This window comes from Lissotriton vulgaris, chromosome 8 (genome assembly GCF_964263255.1).
Source record: "Lissotriton vulgaris chromosome 8, aLisVul1.2, whole genome shotgun sequence".
In the NCBI taxonomy this organism is placed as follows: Eukaryota; Metazoa; Chordata; class Amphibia; order Caudata; family Salamandridae; genus Lissotriton; species Lissotriton vulgaris.
This window is the reverse complement of record NC_141696.1, coordinates 152,365,676-152,374,680: the sequence shown is the minus strand read 5'-3', so window position 1 is coordinate 152,374,680 and position 9,005 is coordinate 152,365,676. Positions and strand designations below refer to the sequence as shown.

The 9,005-nt window shown below is 43.4% G+C and overlaps 1 non-coding gene across 1 annotated transcript; it reads right to left on the bottom strand.

Annotated features, from left to right (window-relative positions):
- Positions 1 to 4,813: 4,813 nt before the first annotated feature.
- On the bottom strand, positions 4,814 to 4,896 carry TRNAL-UAG (transfer RNA leucine (anticodon UAG)). Its single transcript has one exon. It is a non-coding gene; the product is annotated as a tRNA-Leu (tRNA).
- Positions 4,897 to 9,005: the final 4,109 nt, after the last annotated feature.

Sequence of the window (9,005 nt, the reverse complement as noted above, 5' to 3'; positions counted from 1 at the left end):
TTGCATTTGTAGAACCTTCCACAGGCCAGACAGCCATGCAAGTGGGGTACCGAAAAGGCATGCCCTCAATTTATTTATCCTATTATAAGTACTTCCAACAGATCTTTGAACAATCCATAGAGAGCAGTACCTATGAAGAACTCTTTAGACCTTTAAGGCGTACAAAGAGAAAGTGCTATTAACCAGCCACTTGAACGGCCCAAAGCTGCTTTGAAATTGAGTCAACAGCCACCTCTTGGCTAGCTAAAGCAAATTCAACAAGGAATTTCAATGTCACAACATAGGGTGGAATACGCAAATCTAAGCAGCCCCTGATCACAGCCCTGAGGAAATTGCCGTAAGTGTGCTGGAGTCCAACTGTCTACCAGATGCTAGGCATTCTTCCATATTTGCATGGCCTGTCTGGCCAGGGCATACAAGAGCATGACTCTTCCAGATGAGCTCTTACATGGGTCCTATGCTCATATAGTAAGGACTGCACTTTGTCAGCAAGACTTTATACAACCGAAATATATGAGAAACCCCAGCTCTCTTGACTAGATGAGGACGGAATCACATCCCAGGTGAAGACCAACAGATGCAACTTCCATCAGATGTTAACCTGAAAAAGGAGATTATATCTCCAAAAGTCATGTCAGAAGTGGGATTTGAACCCACGCCTCCAGAGGAGACTGCGGCCTAAACACAGCGCCTTAGACCACTCAGCCATCCAGACAGTGCAGAGTCTTAAGAAATGTATAAAAGTCACTCAGAAATTTCTGCCTCCATGCAAGCCTGAAATAATTTAAACCTTCAAACACAAGGTGCAACTTTATGCACAGGACAATAAACACAGAAGATCACATGTGAAAGCATTTCATTTCACAGGTGTACAATTTTTATGCTTTTAGAATACCTCATACCTCTCACCAGCTATTTAGGGTCCTCTATCCTACTCACAAAATTACCTTGCCTGCGACCTCTCTCTCTACACAAACAACTACTGCACAGGAAGTAGGAAGGCAGAAGGTGGGGCATATTATGCAAATGTATGCTGTCATTGTGCCTTGCAGATTCATGCAGGATTTCTAGATCCTTGCTGGATACAAGAGAGCAGACCTTGTTTCAGATCAACTGTCCCTAGCAGGGAACGTCTGAGCACATGCAGTCTTTTGCTCTCTAGCCCCTGGCCTGGGACTCACCCTCACTGGCTGAGGCGTGAATTTCTGCGATACCAACGTTGCATAGATGGTACGTTTGTGGTCGGTTTGGGATGGGTGGAAGGTCAAAAGCAGGGAAAAGTATGTCGCCTTCACTTCTAGTCTCCTCTTCTAGGCCTACCTGCCGTTCACTCACTCTGTCTTTGTTTCATTCTCTCCTTCCTCAACACCCCTTCTCACTCACTCGCTCTATCACTTGTGCTCTTTCCCCTTGCTCTGCATTTCATAGTGGAAACACCTCTTGAATGGAGCATTAGAAAATGAGGTTACATAAAATTAACAATCTACTTATTGGAAACCAAAAATATCACAAGACTGAATGTAACCCATCTCATTAATAAAAGGGACTTTTTAAGCACTCCCCAAAAAACACATACAACACCACGAGTGCTAGAAGAATATTATACGAGCTTGAAGACAGAATTGGGCAAATTAATTTGCAGTTGAAACTTAAGTTTGTTATTTATTCAGATATTATATGCACTGCCAATTTTTAGCTGAGATTCTAAAAGAACTCAGAGACAAAATGGACTTAAAGGTTTGTCAGAAGTGGGATTCGAACCCACGCCTCCAGGAGAGACTGCGGCCTTAACGCAGCGCCTTAGACCACTCGGGCATCCTGAGCACATGTTGCTTGAACATCAACAGAGAGGGAAAGATATTGTGAACCAAAAAAAGCACACATCTTAGGCCATGAGTGGCTAGAGCAAGAAAAAAACTCACTGCACTTTTCCAAGTAGACAACCATATAAGCCCATGTGAGGGAAATTATCTGATTTTTTCTCTCTCAAGAAAAAAGTAGAGTAAACACACAATTGTCAGAAGTGAGATTTGAACCCACGCCTCCAGAAGAGACTATAACCTGAACGCAGCGCCTTAGACCACTCGGCCATCCTGTCTTGCATTTGTGGAACCTTCCACAAGCCAGACAGCCATGCAAGTGGGGTACCGAAAAGGCATGCCCTCAATTTATTTATCCTATTATAAGTACTTCCAACAGATCTTTGAACAATCCATAGAGAGCAGTACCTATGAAGAACTCTTTAGACCTTTAAGGCGTACAAAGAGAAAGTGCTATTCACCAGCCACTTGAACGGCCCAAAGCTGCTTTGAAATTGAGTCAACCCCACCTCTTGGCTAGCTAAAGCAAATTCAACAAGGAATTTCAATGTCACAACATAGGGTGGAATATGCAAATCTAAGCAGCCCCTGATCACAGCCCTGAGGAAATTGCCGTAAGTGTGCTGGAGTCCAACTGTCTACCAGATGCTAGGCATTCTTCCATATTTGCATGGCCTGTCTGGCCAGGGCATACAAGAGCATGACTCTTCCAGATGAGCTCTTACATGGGTCCTATGCTCACATAGTAAGGACTGCACTTTGTCAGCAAGACTTTATACAACCGAAATATATGAGAAACCCCAGCTCTCTTGACTAGATGAGGACGGAATCACATCCCAGGTGAAGACCGACAGATGCAACTTCCATCAGATGTTAACCTGAAAAAGGAGATTATATCTCCAAAAGTCATGTCAGAAGTGGGATTTGAACCCACGCCTCCAGAAGAAACTGCAGCCTAAACACAGCGCCTTAGACCACTCGGCCATCCTGACAGTGCAGAGTCTTAAGAAATGTATAAAAGTCACTCAGAAATTTCTGCCTCCATGCAAGCCTGAAATAATTTAAACCTTCAAACACAAGGTGCAACTTTATGCACAGGACAATAAACACAGAAGATCACATGTGAAAGCATTTCATTTCACAGGTGTACAATTTTTATGCTTTTAGAATACCTCATACCTCTCACCAGCTATTTAGGGTCCTGTATCCTACTCACAAAATTACCTTGCCTGCGACCTCTCTCTCTACACAAACAACTACTGCACAGGAAGTAGGAAGGCAGAAGGTGGGGCATATTATGCAAATGTATGCTGTCAATGTGCCTTGCAGATTCATGCAGGATTTCTAGATCCTTGCTAGATACAAGAGAGCAGACCTTGTTTCAGATCAACTGTCCCTAGCAGGGAACGTCTGAGCACATGCAGTCTTTTGCTCTCTAGCCCCTGGCCTGGGACTCACCCTCATTGGCTGAGGCGTGAATTTCTGCGATACCAACGTTGCATAGATGGTACGTTTGTGGTCGGTTTGGGATGGGTGGAAGGTCAAAAGCAGGGAAAAGTATGTCGCCTTCACTTCTAGTCTCCTCTTCTAGGCCTACCTGCCGTTCACTCACTCTGTCTTTGTTTCATTCTCTCCTTCCTCAACACCCCTTCTAACTCACTTGCTCTTTCCTGTTGCTCTGCATTTCATAGTGGAAACATCTCTTGAATGGAGCATTAGAAAATGAGGTTACATAAAATTAACAATCTACTTATTGGAAACCAAAAATATCACAAGACTGAATGTAACCCATCTCATTAATAAAAGGGACTTTTTAAGCACTCCCCAAAAAACACATACAACACCACGAGTGCTACAAGAATATTATACGAGCTTGAAGACAGAATTGGGCAAATTAATTTGCAGTTGAAACTGAAGTTTGTTATTTATTCAGATATTATATGCACTGCCAATTTTTAGTTGAGATTCTAAAAGAACTCAGAGACAAAATGGACTTAAAGGTTTGTCAGAAGTGGGATTCGAATCCACGCCTCCAGGAGAGACTGCGGCCTTAACGCAGCGCCTTAGACCACTCGGCCATCCTGAAAACATGTTGCTTGATCATCAACAGAGAGGGAAAGATATTGTGAACCAAAAAAAGCACACATCTTAGGCCATGAGTGGCTAGAGCAAGAAAAAAACTCACTGCACTTTTCCAAGTAGACAACCATATAAGCCCATGTGAGGGAAATGATCTGATTTTTTCTCTCTCAAGAAAAAAGTAGAGTAAACACACAATTGTCAGAAGTGGGATTTGAACCCACGCCTCCAGAAGAGACTACAACCTGAACGCGGCGCCTTAGACCACTCTGCCATCCTGTCTTGCATTTGTGGAACCTTCCACAGGCCAGACAGCCATGCAAGTGTGGTACCGAAAAGGCATGCCCTCAATTTATTTATCCTATTATAAGTACTTCCAACAGATCTTTGAACAATCCATAGAGAGCAGTACCTATGAAGAACGCTTTAGACCTTTAAGGCGTACAAAGAGAAAGTGCTATTCACCAGCCACTTGAACGGCCCAAAGCTGCTTTGAAATTGAGTCAACAGCCACCTCTTGGCTAGCTAAAGCAAATTCAACAAGGAATTTCAATGTCACAACATAGGGTGGAATACGCAAATCTAAGCAGCCCCTGATCACAGCCCTGAGGAAATTGCCGTAAGTGTGCTGGAGTCCAACTGTCTACCAGATGCTAGGCATTCTTCCATATTTGCATGGCCTGTCTGGCCAGGGCATACAAGAGCATGACTCTTCCAGATGAGCTCTTACATGGGTCCTATGCTCATATAGTAAGGACTGCACTTTGTCAGCAAGACTTTATACAACCAAAATATATGAGAAACCCCAGCTCTCTTGACTAGATGAGGACGGAATCACGTCCCAGGTGAATACCAACAGATGCAACTTCCATCAGATGTTAACCTGAAGTAGGAGATTATATCTCCAAAAGTCATGTCAGAAGTGGGATTCGAACCCACACCTCCAGAGGAGACTGCGGCCTAAACACAGTGCCTTAGACCACTCGGCCATCCTGACAGTGAAGAGTCTTAAGAACTGTATAAAAGTCACTCAGAAATTTCTGCCTCCGTGCAAGCCTGAAATAATTTAAACCTTCAAACACAAGGTGCAACTTTATGCACAGGACAATAAACACAGAAGATCACATGTGAAAGCATTTCATTTCACAGGTGTACAATTTTTATGCTTTTAGAATACCTCATACCTCTTACCAGCTATTTAGGGTCCTGTATCCTACTCACAAAATTACGTTGTCTGCAACCTCTCACTCTACACAAATAACTACTGCACAGGAAGTAGGAAGGCAGAAGGTGGGGAAGATTATGCAAATGTATGCTGTCAATGTGCCTTGCAGATTCATGCAGGATTTCTAGATCCTTGCTGGATACAAGAGAGCAGACCTTGTTTCAGATCAACTGTCCCTAGCAGGGAACGTCTGAGCACATGCAGTCTTTTGCTCTCTAGCCCCTTGCCTGGGACTCACCCTCACTGGCTGAGGCGTGAATTTCTGCATACCAACGTTGCATAGATGGTATGTTTGTGGTCAGTTTGGGATGGGTGGGAGGTCAAAAGCAGGGAAAAGTATGTCGCCTTCACTTCTAGTCTCCTCTTCTAGGCCTACCTGTCGATCACTCACTCTGTCTTTGTTTCATTCTCTCCTTCCTCAACACCCCTTCTCACTCACTCGCTCTATCACTTGTGCTCTTTCCCCTTGCTCTGCATTTCATAGTGGAAACATCTCTTGAATGGAGCATTAGAAAAAGAGGTTACATAAAATTAACAATCTACTTATTGGAAACCAAAAATATCACAAGACTGAATGTAACCCATTTCATTAATAAAAGGGACTTTTTAAGCACCCCCCAACAAACACATAAAACACCACGAGTGCTAGAAGAATATTATACGAGCTTGAAGTCAGAATTGGGCAAATTAATTTGCAATTAAAACTGAAGTTTGTTACTTATTCAGATATTATATGCACTGCCAATTTTTAGCTGAGATTCTAAAAGAACTCAGAGACAAAATGGACTTAAAGTTTTGTCAGAAGTGGGATTCAAACCCACGCCTCCAGGAGAGACTGCGGCCTTAACACAGCGCCTTAGACCACTCGGCCATCTTGACCACATGGTGCTTGATCATCTACTGAGAGAGAAAGATATTGTGAACCAAAAAAAGCACACATCTTAGGCCATGAGTGGCTATAGAAAGAAAAAAAACTCACTGCACTTTTCCAAGTGGACAACCATATAAGCCCATGTGAGGGAAATGATCTGATTTTTTCTCTCTCAAGAAAAAAGAAGAGTAAACACACAATTGTCAGAAGTGGGATTTGAACCCACGCCTCCAGAAGAGACTGCGACCTGAACGCAGCGCCATAGACCACTCAGCCATCTTGACTTGCATTTGTGGCACCTTCCACAGGCCAGACAGCCATGCAAGTGGGGTACCGAAAAGGCATGCCCTCAATAAATGTATCCTATTATAAGTACTTCCAACAGATCTTTGAACAACCCATAGAGAGCAGTACCTATGAAGTACTCTTTAGACCTTTAAGGCGTACAAAGAGAAAGTGCTATTCAACAGCCACTTGAACGGCCCAAAGCTGCTTTGAAATTGAGTCAACAGCCACCTCTTGGCTAGCAAAAGCAAATTCAACAAGGAATTTCAATGACGCAACATAGGGTGGAATACGCAAATCCAAGCAGCCCCTGATCACAGCCCTGAGGAAATTGCTGTAAGTGTGCTGGAGTCCAACTGTCTACCAGATGCTAGGCATTCTTCCATATTTGCATGGCCTGTCTGGCCAGGGCATAGAAGAGCATGACTTTTCCAGATGAGCTCTTAAATGGGTCCTATGCTCACATAGTAAGGACTGCACTTTGTCAGCAAGACTTTATACAACCGAAATATATGAGAAACCCCAGCTCTCTTGACTAGATGAGGACGGAATCACATCCCAGGTGAAGACCAACAGATGCAACTTCCATCAGATGTTAACCTGATAAAGGAGATTATATCTCCAAAAGTCATGTCAGATGTGGGATTCAAACCCACACCTCCAGAGGAGATTGCGGCCTAAACACAGCGCCTTAGACCACTCGGCCATCCTGACAGTGCAGAGTCTTAAGAAATGTATAAAAGTGACTCAGAAATTTCTGTCTCCATGCAAGCCTGAAATAATTTAAACCTTCAAACACAAGGTGCAACTTTATGCACAGGACAATAAACACAGAAGATCACATGTGAAAGCATTTCATTTCACAGGTGTACAATTTTTATGCTTTTAGAATACCTCATACCTCTCACCAGCTATTTAGGGTCCTGTATCCTACTCACAAAATTACCTTGCCTTCTACCTCTCTCTCTACACAAACAACTACTGCACAGGAAGTAGGAAGGCAGAAGGTGGGGCAGATTATGCAAATGTATGCTGTCATTGTGCCTTGCAGATTCATGCAGGATTTCTAGATTCTTGCTGGATACAAGAGAGCAGACCATGTTTCAGATCAACTGTCCCTAGCAGGGAATGTCTGAGCACATGCAGTCTTTTGCTCTCTAGCCCCTGGCCTGGGACTCACCCTCACTGGCTGAGGCGTGAATTTCTGCATACCAACGTTGCATAGATGGTACGTTTGTGGTCGGTTTGGGATGGGTGGAAGGTCAAAAGCAGGGAAAAGTATGTCGCCTTCACTTCTAGTCTCCTCTTCTAGGCCTACCTGCCGTTCACTCACTCTGTCTTTGTTTCATTCTCTCCTTCCTCAACACCCCTTCTCACTCACTCGCTCTATCACTTGTGCTCTTTCCCCTTGCTCTGCATTTCATAGTGGAAACATCTCTTGAATGGAGCATTAGAAAATGAGGTTACATAAAATTAACAATCTACTTATTGGAAACCAAAAATATCACAAGACTGAATGTAACCCATTTCATTAATAAAAGGGACTTTTTAAGCACCCCCCAAAAAACACATAAAACACCACGAGTGCTAGAAGAATATTATACGAGCTTGAAGACAGAATTGGGCAAATTCATTTGCAGTTGAAACTGAAGCTTGTTACTTATTCAGATATTATATGCACTGCCAATTTTTAGCTGAGATTCTAAAAGAACTCAGAGACAAAATTAACTTATCGTTTTGTCAGAAGTGGGATTCAAACCCACGCCTCCAGGAGAGACTGCGCCCTTAAGGCAGTGCCTTAGACCACTCGGCCATCCTGACCACATGTTGATTGATCATCACAGAGAGAAAAAGATATTGTGAACAAAAAAAGCACACATCTTAGGCCATGAGTGGCTAGAGCAAGAAAAAAACTCACTGCACTTTTCCAAGTAGACAACCGTTAAGCCAATGTGAGGGAAATGATCTGATTTTTTCTCTCTCAAGAAAAAAGTAGAGTAAACACACAATTGTCAGAAGTGGGATTTGAACCCACGCCTCCAAAAGAGACCGCAACCTGAACACAGCGCCTTAGACCACTCGGCCATTCTGACTTGCATTTGTGGCACCTTCCACAGGCCAGACAGCCATGCAAGTGGGGTACCGAAAAGGCATGCCCTCAATTTATTTATCCTATTATTAGTACTTCCAACAGATCTTTGAACAATCCATAGAGAGCAGTACCTATGAAGAACTCTTTAGACCTTTAAGGCGTACAAAGAGAAAGTGCTATTCACCCGCCACTTGAACGGCCCAAAGCTGCTTTGAAATTGAGTCAACAGCCACCTCTTGGCTAGCTAAAGCAAATTCAACAAGGAATTTCAATGTCACAACATAGGGTGGAATACGCAAATCCAAGCAGCCCCTGATCACAGCCCTGAGGAAATTGCCGTAAGTGTGCTGGAGTCCAACTGTCTACCAGATGCTAGGCATTCTTCCATATTTGCATGGCCTGTCTGGCCAAGGCATACAAGAGCATGACTCTTCCAGATGAGCTCTTACATGGGTCCTATGCTCATATAGTAAGGACTGCACTTTGTCAGCAAGACTTTATACAACCGAAATATATGAGAAACCCCAGGTCTCTTGACTAGATGAGGACGGAATCACGTCCCAGGTGAAGACCAACAGATGCAACTTCCATCAGATGTTAACCTGATAAAGGAGATTATATCTCCAAAAGTCA